General features: G+C 36.5%; 1 pseudogene; it reads left to right on the forward strand.

The window, feature by feature from the left end:
* The window catches only part of LOC135216378 (protein suppressor of forked-like), an 85223-nt pseudogene extending 72006 nt beyond the window's left edge, over positions 1-13217 (forward strand).
* Positions 13218-13458: the final 241 nt, after the last annotated feature.

Below are 13458 nucleotides of genomic sequence, written 5' to 3' on the forward strand. Positions count from 1 at the left end.
GAAAACGGGAATGGTTCCTAGTCCTGCCACCCAGACAAGGCGGTAGATCACCTGACCTACCTGTAGCGAGTGCAGCGAAATTTGAATTTCTGTCGGGGATGACGGAGTCGATAGCTATGTATATATCTGACAGGTAAGTTGAATGTATGAAATGTTAATTTTATCAATTGCATGAAGCTCAGAAAATGTATGTGAACATAATATTGTCAGTTAGAATTTGTGGTTGGAGAGTTGTTTTAAAACAAATCCATGACTTTTATGTAATCTATATGTGCATCCACACAAAATCCAAACATTTACATACTTTCCAACAGAAGAAATGGCAAAACTATTAGCTTTCAAGAACAGTGCATGAGACACTGGTTGAATGGGTGTGGACTAGAACTCAGGCTCATTGATTGTGTCTTGTCAATTAGTTGCAGCTCACGACTTTTCCCCTGACTTTCACTAATTGTGGAAATATTCTTACTTCATTTTCCTAAAATTTTCAAACATTTTCCATTCCAACACTAATGATACGTCACACACACTCCCCTCACACGTTGATATCAGTGGGCTCATTCTAATTTTGCATATTCAGATTTACATTTTTTTTCAGTATTAACCCTCTTACGCCGAATGGACGTATTAAACGTCGAGTCAAAATGTCTCCCGTATGCCGAATGGATGTATCATATGTCGACTCAAAAAAGTTTTTTTAAAAATCTGCGGAAAAATACTTATAGGCCTACCAGCCGAAAACTTTTGAATCACGCGCCTTGGGGGATGCTGGGAGTTCACAGATCAAGGCGTTGTTTTGTTTATAATCGCTCCGCAGGCGCGCAAGCGCGAATTTCCTTCTTATCGCACTAAAAGTATCAGTGACACATCTCAAAAATTATTTTGTCACTTTGACATAATTTTTGCACCATTTTGAATTATCCTTTACATAAAGTATTATATATGAAAATGTGCGCAATTTCATGTAAAATACAACAAAAAATACTCATGATTGTAGCTTTTATCAGTTTTGAAATATTTTCATATAAATAACGATAAGTGCCAAAATTTCAACCTTCGGTCAACTTTGACTCTACCGAAATGGTCGAGAAACGCAATTGTAAGCTAAAACTCTAATTATAGTAATATTCAATCATTTGCCTTCATTTTATAGTAATATTCAATCATTTGCCTTCATTTTGCAACAAATTGGACGTCTCTAGCACAATATTTCGATTTATGGTGAATTTATGAAAAAACTTTTTCCTTACGTTCATGCGGTAACTCTTTCGATAAATTTTTTCGTGCGATTTTCCTAATGTTTGCACCATTTTAAATTTGCCATTACATAAAGTTTTATATATGGAAATGTGTGCAATTTCATGCACAATACAACTAAAAACAACTAATGGTTGTAGCTTTTATCAGTTTTGAAATATTTTCATATAAATAACGTTAAGTGCAAAAATTTCAACTTTCGGTCAACTTTGACTCTACCAAAATGGTCGAAAAACGCAATTGTAAGCTAAAACTCTTATATTCTAGTAATATTCAATCATTTACCTTCATTTTGAATGACTTGGAAAGTGTCTAGCACAATATTTTGATTTATGGTGAATTTATGAAAAAAAAAAAAAACATTTCCTTACATCCGCGTGGTAACTCTTCTGAAAAAATCAGAATTTTTTTTGCGCTATTGTCGAAATGTTTGCACCATTTAAAATTAGCGGTTACATAAAGTTTTATATATGAAAATGTGCGCAATTTCATGTAGAATACAATTAAAAATGATTGAAGGTTGTAACTTTTCTCTTTTTTCGAAATATTTGCATATAAATCACGATAATAGAAAAAAAAACCACGTTCGGTCAAATTTTACTCTACCGAAATAGTTGAAAAACGCAATTGTAAGCTAAAACTCTTACGGCCTAGTAATATTCAGTCATTTATCTTCATTTTGAAACAAATTTGAAGTCTCTAGAACAATATTGAGATTTATGGTGAATTTTTGAAAATATATTTAACTTCCCTCCGTGCGCCGATTCGCGGCCGCAAGTCTCCGAAATACGTACATCGCATTATCCTAATATTTGCTCCTTTTCATATTAGCCGTTTTATAGAGTTTCATATATCAAAATGTGCGCAAATTCATGAAGAATACAATAAAAAATAATTGAAGGTTGTATCTTTTCCCATCTTCGAAATATGTGCATATAAAAAATATATATATATATAAACATTTCGACATTCGGTCAACTTTAACTCTTCCGAAATCTGCAATTCTAATCTAAAACTCTTACAGTATCATAATATTCAATCATTTGTCTTCATTTTGAAACAAATTAGAAGTCTCTAGAACAATATTTAGATTTACAGTGAATTTTTGAAAAAAACATTTTTTTACGTCTGCGCGTTACGAATTCGTACATCATTTTGTGATATTTTTCCGGTGTTGCTTTTATTGTTTTACAATGTATTACATATCAAAATGATTGCAATTTAGTGTACAATACAACGGAAAAAAAAAAGTAACTCGTTAGCTTTGACCGTTTTTTGCACAGCGTGATTTGAATACAATTATGTACGAATTTTTTTTTTTTTTGCTACCATATATCGCATTATTTACATATGATAATGATATTATTTTTCATTTCTGATGGTTGCATACTAAACTTCAGGCAATGACAAAAAAAGGAGCCAAAAATAAACTTAATCTTCAAAAGTAAGCCCGCTGTGATTTTTTGAAAAAAAATTTTCCGCTTCCGCGCTCAAACCGGACCCGGCATACGGGAGAGGTTTTGATTTATATGGCTTCGGCGTAAGAGGGTTAAGGTGTAAAAGGAATCAAATAGGACTATGTATTTCAAATTTTATACTTGCTTTGGAAGCATCATTAATGTTATGACAGTTTTTCTCGTTTTTTTATTTAACATTTGAACTGATGCTTGATGATGACTTCATTTTGGTCAAATGCTTCTGTGATGTGTGAACTAAAGTTTTGAAAATTTTTCATGAGTCTTTTCTGAAATTTGGCTATATGTGACATTTTCTTAATTTTATACAGAAGAAAGATTTCACTCTTATAAACATATTATGGCCTTATTGTATGCAACAATTGCATTTCCGCATTGAAATAATAGGTAAATATGGAGCAAGCTAGTTGCCAGTTAGTAAATTTTGAACAAAATCCTATGGAGTCATGTGGCATGAGATTTGAGCATCACTGTACATATTGAAAATGATGCAGACTGCATTTTTTTCTTCCGTAGGATCAGCGTTGTAACCCTGAAACATGTGTCATAAACAAGAAAATAATTTATGATGAATATATTTGAAAAGTGTTGTAACCTTGGAACATCGCAAGTTGGGGACTGACTGTACTGTATATCAGTTTATAATGTTTCAGTGGATATGTGTTCTATTGTTCCGGTCTGTTTCATGACCCCAGCATCTAGTCAGCTCCCATTTACTGTTAATGTGCAGGTTACTGCTGGTATCTGAACTTTTTTCAGTCCACCAATGACCTCCTAGCAGTTCATCGCATCAGCTATGGTTTACTCCTCTTTTGACTATTTTCTACAGTGTATAATCAAAATTATTTAGCCTTTGCTTGTAGTCTGGGTTCCTCAGCAATGTACTCTGGTTATTTACACAGATGGAATAGACCTACTTCTTTCCCTGGTGATTGCTCCATCCTGGCTATGCATGGCAGCTTTGTATTTGATGTGTAACTGGTAGTTTTAATAATTTATTGAAATTATATTAATTAAACTTAGCATACTTTACAATTAAGATAGGATTGTTGTTAAATATTTGATTTTTTACTGATGTCCTGTGCTTAATCTTCCAGGGGGTGCCTTTCCTCCTCCACCAGCTGTTGCCAACCTGCTGTCTTTGTTACCACCACCAAACTGCTTTCGTGGTCCTTTTGTCAAGTTGGAGGCTTTAGTTGACCTATTCATGAGGTTAAACTTACCCGAGCAAGGTTAGTATTTGTATTGCTTATGTATTTAGTGAACCTTTTTCTTTTTTTATGTACAGTAATGCAGTAGTTCTTTTATATAAGCAGTCTCATTGATTACTGTAATATAGCTGTGATGGTGCAGTATTTTACTATCTTGCAAAATGATAATTTGATACTATTGTACCAAAGTATAACACAGTAATGTAAGTAGTGAGTTTTTCGTAACATGGACCGCATTTTATATGTAAAATGGCTAATCCGTTCCAAGCCCTCCAAAAACACCCCAGTAAATTTCATAATAAAGCTAAATTGACCTATAAACAATGAAATACTACAACAATTGGGACCATTCAATACTTAACTTAATAACGTACTGCTAATTACCTGTAAATAAAGTGTATTAGTGTACATGGTATACAAGAAATACTGTACGTATGTAGTAAAATGTGGAAGCTTACCTTTCGAGTGAGGCTATCTCCGAAAGTGGCGACAGAGGAGGAGGACAAACACTTAACTTTGCGAAACATTAACTTTGCGAAACACATAAAAAAATGTAAGGAAAACATACATAAACTAAAATTTACGAAACACATTAACAAAACTGTAACACTTAAACTTTACAAAAAACTAAAATAAAAATTTTTATTTTTTTATTTTTAAATTTTTATTTTTACATTTTTTTATACAAAATTTCAACTTCATCACCACTTTCAACTTTCTGTTTTTTAGTATCACTTGGTTTTTCCTTTTTACTTACTACTGCTAATACTACTAAAGGCCTCTAAAAAATAACTATCCAAGGAAGATTGCTTTTGCCTACTTTTCACAATGTTCCTGAAACGACTCGAGCAAACGTCATCGAACTGCGCAAGCATACGACCTGTGTGAGCCTTTTCGGGGTGTCTTTTTTCTACAAATGATTGCACTTTATGAAAAGCAGCTAGAACATCCTTAATTTCTTCCGTTGTCATATGGTTGTCCTCCTCCTCCTCGCCGCTGCTAGAGAACTCCTCTTGAACGATGTTATGTTGCATGGCCTCCAACTCCTTCAGGTCGTCCGTCGTAAGCTCCTTTTGGTGCTCCTCGAGAAGATCGTTGATGTCGTCCTCGTCGACGACCAGCCCCATGGACTTGCCGAGTGCAACGATCTCATCAAGATCTGGCTGCAAAACAGTTTCAGGATCGTCAACTGTTTCTGAATCTGCAGCACCAGCTTTGCCCGCGTGGAATCCCTCGAAGTCTCGGGTGGATACGGCATCAGGCCAGAGTTTCCTCCATGAGGAATTCAAGGTTCGCCTCGAAACCTCCTGCCAAGCTTGGTCGATGAGTCGGATGCATATGATAATGTCGAAATGCTCCTTCCAAAATTCACGCAAGGTGAGGTTTGTGGTATCGGTGATGTCGAAACATCTCTTGAAAAGATGTTTCGTATACAGCTTCTTAAAGTTCGATATCACTTGCTGGTCCATGGGCTGGAGGAGAGGGGTGGTGTTAGGCGGAAGATAAAGAACCTTGATGAAGGAATACTCCGCTAGGATATCTTCCTCGAGGCCAGGAGGGTGGGGAGGGCATTGTCCAACACCAGCAGACATTTCAGAGGGAGGCGGTTCTCTTCCAAGAATTTCTTCACTGTCGGGCCGAAACACAGATTTACCCACTCTGTGAACAAAAGCCTCGTTACCCAGGCTTTCGCATTAGCCCTCCACATCACTGGAAGCTTCTCCTTAAGCACTTTGTGGGCCTTGAAGGCTTGAGGAGTCTCGGAATGATAGACCAGTAGGGGCTTCACCTAGCAATCCCCACTGGCGTTTGAACAAAGTGCGAGCGTAAGCCTGTCTTTCATAGGCTTATGGCCGGGTAGCTTCTTCTCTTCCTCTGTGATGTACGTCCGACGAGGCATTTTTTTCCAAAAAAGGCCAGTCTCATCACAGTTGAAGACTTGCTGAGAACTGTAGCCTTCCTTGGTCATCATCTCGTCGAAAGCTTTTTAAAGGCTTCGGCCGCTTTCGTGTCCGAGCTGGCAGCCTCCCCATGCCGCACCACCGAATGGATACCAGTCCGTTTTCGGAATTTCTCGAACCACCCATGTGAAGCCTTGAACTCTGGGGTTGGCGTTGATGTCCCTTCTCCTCCGTCGTCTTCAGCCTGGGCAATCAAATCGCCGAAAATAGCGCTGGCCTTGTGGCAGATTGCCGTCTCCGTCATTGTATCGCCAGCGATTTCTTTGTCTTTTATCCAGACAAGAAGCAGCCGTTCCATCTCGTCGTGCACGTGGGTCCTCTTGCTGGACAAAATAGTGACGTCCTTGGAAGGTGTAGCTGCTTTGATGACATCCTTCTGCTTAAGGATGGTGCCTATTGTCGACGGATTTCGGCTGTATTCCTTGGCGATCACACTCAATCGCATACCAGCTTCATACTTCTTGATAATCTCCATCTTTGTCTCGAAAAAGAGCATTCTCTTCTTTCCGTGAATTTCAACTTTCTTGGGACCCATGTCTATGTATATATTGTATGTAATTTACATATAAGTAGAGTAAAGTTCTCACACAACACGATAAAGTACGTATACTGCAACGAAATCACTAACGAATTTACATTAATAAACGAAATAGTTAGAATGAACGAATACCGCGTCCGTACGATAACGATGCTGGTACCGAGTGGCCGAGGCACGCTGCTATGTAGTAGATGCATGATGGGAAGGATGCTGACCAATAGGAGAGAAGGATCTTATGGCGGTGACTAGCATCAGGAACCAATGGGAGAGCAGGAGGATGGTGGCGAGTCTACTCAGTTGGCGGCGCGCGAGTTTCAAAATCGTTATCGGTGGTCCGGGTGAATCTCGGACTTTCCAGCGACAACCTTTCGTACCTTGAAAAATTTTCGTATGTAGAGCCGTAAAATTTTTCGTGTTAGCTTTCGTATCTCGAGTTTTTCGTAAGTTGAGCTTTTCGTATCTCGAGGTACCACTGTACCAAAAGAACTCCTAAGACCCTGGGCTGGTGGCTAAGCTTTATTTTGCTTTATTCTAGCAAAGATTCTCCCTTAGCACTTAGGTCTAAAATTTCAAGACTTAATCCAACAGCAATTACAGCCATCAACAAATCTTTTGATTAAAAAGAAAACTGTTTACTTTTTAAATGAAATAGGAAATAGAATATACAAATAAAATGGGACTTTGAATTCCAAGATAAAATCTGATAGGAAAAGGTCTTCATACCAAAATATTAAGTGTAAACCATTACAGTACCTAAAAGAGGGAATGAAAGTTAAAATAAGCTGAAACAGTAAAAAAGATAAAAAAAAAATCAATATAGGAAAAGTGAAAACTAGTTCATATTCTGGGGAGCCAAGCCAGCAGCAGTTCCACGCATACCATCAGATGCGACTTTGAGCTACGATTATATACCAATGAATGGTCTTCGATGTATGAACAATTAGCTGAATACTTCTTCTAAGTGTCTAGAATGGGAGCTCCCCATCATAAAATTATGGATTTTAAGTGGAAAAACTAAACAGTTTTGTTTTTGCAAGACAAAATTCGAGATACTGATGCCTATGCATAATAGAGCAACTGGGGATGAGAAAGAAGTTGAGCACCATGTGGCAGAATAGCAGGTCTTGGAAGAACATTATTACCATAGGAACACACTATACTTAGAAGCAACTGTTTAGAGGGCAGTTAAAAGAAAACCAGAGTAACAATACCCAGGGTCAATTGGAAAGACATTGCCTGGCTACAAATAAGTAACAGTAGCATCTTAGTAAATGGCAAAAATTTATGATGCAGGCAAAAGGCCTTTGCCACTCAGTTGTTCAAGCAAGGGCACTGAGAAAGAAAGTGGGTGACTTATTGAAAAGGTGTGACTAGAATGCTATTTAGGGCCAAAACAGTTAGATCTTACTGTTAAGAAGGAAATTGAAGAGACATACATAGTATATTTCCAGTTACTGGATAATGGATTTGGGATCTCAAAGATTGAGATGTGATGAGAAAGAACTAGGGAGTCAGTAAAAGTAGTAGATATGGAAGTGGCAAGACATGACCTGTAGGTACTGTAAGGAAATAATAGATTATTATTAAGAAGTTTAAACATAAGGAAATCATGGAAAAGGACATGGATGAAGGAGAAAGTAGAGAGAACTCATTTTCTATTGTGATTTATGGAAGGATTTACTGATGTAAGCTTCTTAATAATGATGTTTAGACTAACCAGTGTGTTAACCTTCCTGACCTTGCTCTGATTTTTACCTTTCATTTAGGAACAAGTTCTTTGGGAAAGCCCATGTCTTGGTGTGTTTATCACCTCAATACACTATATACAGGCGGCCCACGGTTAACGCTGCAATCGCTCAGTGGTGAATTGGTTTTACGGCGGTCGTCAAAAATATTCATTAAAAAAATAAGGCATTTAAAGGTATTTTTACGGCACAATTTTTGGTTAACAGCGCCGCTAGCACCGTTGTCTAACGAGTTCATACATTTGTAGAAATGCCGTTCAGACCATAAAGGTTATGCAAATTATATTAACAAATTTTTGGGGGAGTTATTACATAGGTATTATGGTAAAATATATGCCTCTGATGCTATTCTATGCCAAAAATATCAAGTTACACAAGTGCAAATTTAGCTATGGATGTGTCAATTTATAAATGTTCATGCTTTTATTAAAATTTGTATGAAAATGTATTACGTAAAGGGTATTTTTATTTCTACACAGAAATATGATACTAAGGCATCTTTTGAAACTGCCCTTCACGTTATCAATGCGATGTTTTTTCATGTTCTTTCTTGTGAGCCACCGCCTGCTGCTCTTCCGAAAATATAGAGTTAAAAAAAGTGCAAATTAGCGATCGATGCATCGATTTTACAAATGTTCATGATTTTATGTTTAAAATGTGTATGAAAATGTATTACATATAGGGTATTTTTATTTTTGTGCAGAAATATGATAAAAAGGCAGCTTTTGAAACTGCCCTTCACTATATCAAATACGATGTTTTTTCACGTTCGTTCTTGTAAGCCGCCGTCTGCCGCTCTTCCGAAAATATAGTTAAAAAGAGTGCAAATTTACCGATCGGTGTGTCGATTTTCTAAATGTTTATGCTTTTATGTTTAAAATTAGTGTATGAGAATATATTATTTTTATTTTTGTACATAAATATGATACAAATTAAGGCAGGCGCCTTTGTAACTACGCTCCACGTTGGCAGGGGATGTTTTTTCATGTTCGGTCTTGTCCGCCACTGTTCCGAAAAATGCATGGTATTATTTTATTAATTATGCACCTTTTCCACAAATCCTTTAAAAAGTTATACATTACTTCACTGTATCCAATAATATGTTATGTATTCTCATATTAGTGTATTATAAAATAACGAGAAATTTAAGCCAGTATTCCGCGGAGCGGCCAATGTTGTGGTGTTTGAAATCAGCTGATGGCGAATACGAGTTTGTTTCCCCATAACGCAATTCTTAGCGAATTCTCTTGCTTCTAGTTAGCATAAACGAATACGTATCTAGATACCTGACTTATATGAGACAAGGTTATTTTTCCTTATACAACGTGTTTTTAGGTGGAAATATGAATTGAATATGTCTCGTTGTGAACGTGAACGTATTTTTTTTTTGTTAACAGATTACGTTGGCAGCATGTTTATTGTGTAATAAAATTACGTGATTCCATTCGCAATTCTCCTTTATATAATCGTAATACGAACTTTACATTATTTGTCTTATATCGGCGTGAAACCAACAGTATAATGTGTTCCTTCAAGCACAGTAGTTTTGATTAAAATTATTTTATCTCAATTTTATCTACGGTTGTGTTTGATGCCATACGTTTACTTTTATCCTTGTTGCCGATGTACGATAATAGTCATTAGCAGCCTGAAAAGTTTTCTCAGCTTCAGTTATAACTAGGTTTATATTAACAGTATATTTCCCGATTGGTCTTTGATCTATGGCGAATAAAGTTATTACATTAAGATATAAATGGCGTTATGTATAGAATAGAACTGAGATAACAACTACGGTAATAGTGTGCTGTAGTACGATCATTTAAATACAAGCCAAATGGATGTTATCCAATTCGGTTGCACTTAAAAAAAAAAAAAAAAAATTCTTGTTCGGTCGTTCATGGCTGCACACGTTCATGCAACGAGTATAACGTTAAAACCACACTTTCATCATTCTCTTTTGCTGTTTTTGAACTTATGTAACTAGAAGATGGATAAAGTTAGGCTATTGTAATTTGGTCTCTCATAAAGTCGGACTATCGTAAGACGAATTATCGAAACTTAAACACAACAGCTACCTGTACACTGAATAAACCTTATATCTTTACATACTCTAGACACCCAAAGGATTAAAGTTAGGCTTTTTTTCACTTTACAGTATTTATAATACTATAATGTACTGTACAGTAAATTCTATAGTACTATACTGCATAAATATAATTTTACGTATTGGCCATTGTGGGATTATGGCGCCTTTGACTGGTCTAGAGTTTCGAAAGAAGGTATGCAGCGGCCGTAGGCTTTATAAAATCGCTTAGCGTCGAAAATCACTTAGCATCAGCGGCCAGGAACAGAACCCCTGCTGCTAACCGAGGGCCGCCTGTATGAATTACTCATTTATATATGCATGGAGGGTGTTGGTACACCTGCGAGCGCAGTAGTGCGTTCCAACGTGATGTGGTATTGGTACCATGTGTGTTCCTGTAGGCATCATGGTGTATACCATGTGTGTTCATGTATGTGTCATGGTGTTCGATCCCATGTAGTGTAGACCAGGGGGAGAAGGAACACCCATAGCATGAGGCATCGGAGGGAAGCGGGACGCCATGTAGTGAGACAAAAGGCATCCAAAGTTGGTACCCCTGATATTTAGTGAGGCCTGCATACCCTCCATCCTCTGCGCATCTGATACTGGAACAAAAGACAGATGGCGACCTACCCCCCCCAAAAGGGAAAGAAGCAAAATTAGGCTAAACACTACCCAAAACCCCTCCTGATGCATCCAGTGATAATTGTTGGACGAACAAGAAGGGGTATGGGAAGTTTCTAGAAAAGGAGAAACATATGGAATAGGTCTCTCTAGAGAAGAGACAGCGTTACGAGGAAGCACAACAAAGAAAGAAGAATCAAACTCCCAAGATGAAGTTGTCTCCCTCCTCTTGTACTGACTCTTCTCATAAAACTTCTTCCATTGTTCCACCAACCAAAAATGACAAATTGTACATGTTCTCTCTGCACCTACTGCACGTTGGGTGAGGATCTGTAAACACTGAAGTAATCGCAAACAAGGGAAGCTGCTGATGCCTGGACACTTCCTTTGTTTCTTGCTAGATCCTGAAGAAATCTTTGCAAGGGGAATAAAGGTATCCATTAATATCCAACCACTCGATACACACAATAGCCAAAAACACACTAAAATCCAGAAAGAAAAGAAAAACGGGCAAACTAAATCGGCTTTAAAGAGGAATAAAAACTTTATCCCTTAAAGATGGTAAAATAGTAACTGGCGTGGTCGTGGGTTGCCGAGGGGTGTGTGGTTGGTCGCACATAGCTCATGACCAAGTACAGATACCAATACTCCCTAGCATACACAATTTTATTAACTTTACTGGTTTCTAGCTGGTGCTAGATTTATCCTTATGTTAAGACAAAGGGTTTGTTAGTTATGAAAATTACATTGATTTAGGAATTTTGTTTTTCTGTATGGTTGGAAATGGGATTGTGTAACATTACATACTTACAGTTGCAAGTTGAAGGATAGTCTAGGAAAGAAGTGACAATTATTGTGGTCTTGCTCATAGGTTTGCAAGGGAATAACAGAGTTGCCTTTTGGTTGGTATAGGTCTAGCAAGCAATCTCTGCTTTTGAGATCAGTGTTAACATATATAATATATAACAATATTAATAAGAATGATTAGTTTTTCCAGACCTTGAGTCCTATGTAGACTTCTCGGGCTGGTTTATCAGTATTAAGGAAATTCATTGGTGAGGTGGAGCAGCTGCAAGACAAAATTACCATTGGCAGGAGAGTTTTGATGACCTTGGCCATGCCCTCATTTAATTTTGACAGGAGGTAAAACATGGTAGCAATGGAGTTAATCAATATGCAGGTTGTGATGTGTAAAGGAATAATTGATAAAACTCTTAATGGAATTAAATTGGGGTTATTAAATGTGGATGAAGGAAGACTGCTGTCAAGGTCATTTGTCTGCATAGAGTATATGTGGAATGAGGATGGACGAAATTGTGAGAAATATAGATGTAACATGGTAAAAATCTAGAATATAAAAAGATGGATTGAAACGGAGCGAATAGAGGTATGTTTATAGATTTATGAATCAGAAGTGTAGGAATGAGGATTATTAGAAGAATAATCTCTAAAAACCCTGTAAAGATGACTTCCACAATCAGAAGTAAAAATTTTCGTACCATTATATAATATGCTGTTCTTTATTTCAGGTGGTCAGTGGTCAACTAGCGGTGGTCATGATGTGAGACTGTTTGAACTTTCAAAATCAGTTCATTGGGTGGTTGATCCCAGTGGAGACCGTAAGAGGAAGTTAATTCCTGGTGATGACTCAGATGATGAAGATGGTAATAAACCTCTTCTTACTAGCGATATTTATAGGGCTAGACAACAGAAGAAAATGAAGTAATGTAGCGATAAGTTGTTACCTGATTAGTATAAGGAGAGTTCAGTATTTGTGCAAGACAATGATGTATAGAGTTTTTATTTTCTAAAATTTAGAAATTTATAAAATGCCACATTTTCATTATCTCAATGAATAGATTAGTTATTGAATGTACAGCCATATTTTTATGCAAAAGACAAAATACTTAGGGACACTATCTTGTTTTATATTTTTTAAGTTATCGAGGGTCGTAAGTATTGTATCAAACTTGTTTAAAATAATAATGGAATAATTTTGTTAGCATGGAAGACAACCACAATCATATTGCTCACCAAATTTCATTGTTTTAATGTATTAAATGGTCGTTTCTCATAAGTATTACATATTTTCTGTATTACAGCTTATTAAATATGAAAAAAGATTTTATGTCTTGCAAAGCTACACATATTTTATATCCATACACATGTATGTCAGGCCAAACTTTACTTATTTTTTAAAGGTCAGCTCAAGTTTCACCGTGAAATGCTGTATAGTGACCAGTGCAATTGATACATACCAAATAGTGTAAGACCAATAGAATCCTGTGTATTGAAAATGTTGAAATAAAAATTTTTATAGTTATGAGATTTTTTTTAAGGTGAGATGACCCAGAAAGACTTCTAACCACAAATTAAGTTAATGGAAAGAGCTGTGATATTAACAGAATTCCTTTTGGGACTTAGATGACAACATCCTGTATATTGAAAATGCTGAAATAAACATTCTTATAGTAATAAGATTTTTTTTTTTCAAGTGAGATGACCCAGAACGACTTATAACCACAAATTAAGTTAATGGAAAGAGCTGTGATGTTAATATAAGA

This window comes from Macrobrachium nipponense, chromosome 6, assembly GCF_015104395.2.
Source record: "Macrobrachium nipponense isolate FS-2020 chromosome 6, ASM1510439v2, whole genome shotgun sequence".
NCBI lineage: Eukaryota > Metazoa > Arthropoda > Malacostraca > Decapoda > Palaemonidae > Macrobrachium > Macrobrachium nipponense.